The following is a 1,256-nucleotide window of genomic DNA, read 5'->3' on the forward strand; positions in this document are numbered from 1 at the left end:
TGAAAAAAAAAAACCTTGAAGACCATGTGGTTAAATATCATGAAATGTCACTTCTACTTTTAGGTTACAGTAAGTCCATGTGTCAAAAATTTATTGAAATCTTGAGATGGTACTTTATTCAATATGGACTGGATAGTATATAAAATTACTGATATAAATGAACAGATCCATTTATTATAATTGCCTTTGTATGTTTGATAAAAGAGAAACAAAATTTGTGCCCCAAAATGGAAGAAGTATTAATAAGTCTGTGGGATTAATAAGTCTGTGGATGGGAATAGTAGCTGAAGAACAACAGCTGAAAGCAGGAGGCATGTATAAGCGGGCATTTGAAAAAATTCATTTTTAGTGTATTTGCATAAGTATTATTAAGAAATTTAGGTATATCTCAAGGTAACTCTCCTTATTCAATTATTGTTTAATATGTATTTATTAAATATCAACTATATGTGTAGCTCTACTTAGGTACCATGCAGTACAGAGAGAAGTATAAATGTGTTTTTTATTTATACTCCCAAATGTTAGAAAATTTTACATCCTAGAATCTACAGTGATAGCAACCTAAATTATGAAGGAATGAAGATAATGTCTTCATTCTCCCTAGTCCTTTGACTTAAAAAGAAAGCAGTTTTAATAGTTGCATATAAAACCCTAAATTATGGTGCTCGCTTCGGCAGCCCATACACTAAAATTGGAACGATACAGAGAAGATTAGCATGGTCCCTGTGCAAGCATGACACGCAAATTCATGAAGTGCTCCATATTTTTAAAACCTTGAATAGCCAAAGCAAGCTTGAGAAAGAAGAATGGAACTGGAGGAATCAACTTGCCTGACTTCAGGCTCTACTACAAAGCCACAGTCATCAAGACAGTATGGTACTGGCACAAAGACAGAAATATAGATCAATGGAACAAAATAGAAAGCCCAGAGATAAATCCACACACATATGGACACCTTATCTTTGACAAAGGAGGCAAGAATATACAATGGAGTAAAGACAATCTGTTTAACAAGTGGTGCTGGGAAAACTGGTCAACCACTTGTAAAAGAATGAAACTAGATCACTTTCTAACACCACACACAAAAATAAACTCAAAATGGATTAAAGATCTAAATGTAAGACCAGAAACTGTAAAACTCCTAGAGGAGAACATATGCAAAACACTCTCCGACATAAATCACAGCAGGATCTTCTATGATCCACCCCCCAGAATTCTGGAAATAAAAGCAAAAATAAACAAATGGGATTTAATTA

General features: G+C 33.7%; 1 non-coding gene across 1 annotated transcript; it reads left to right on the forward strand.

The window, feature by feature from the left end:
• The first annotated feature begins 661 nt into the window (after nucleotides 1-661).
• Nucleotides 662-768, forward strand: LOC138088834 (U6 spliceosomal RNA). Its single transcript, XR_011145742.1, has one exon. It is a non-coding gene; the product is annotated as a U6 spliceosomal RNA (small nuclear RNA).
• The last annotated feature ends 488 nt before the right edge of the window (nucleotides 769-1,256 follow it).

This window comes from Capricornis sumatraensis, chromosome 11 (assembly GCF_032405125.1).
Source record: "Capricornis sumatraensis isolate serow.1 chromosome 11, serow.2, whole genome shotgun sequence".
NCBI classification, from domain to species: Eukaryota; Metazoa; Chordata; class Mammalia; order Artiodactyla; family Bovidae; genus Capricornis; species Capricornis sumatraensis.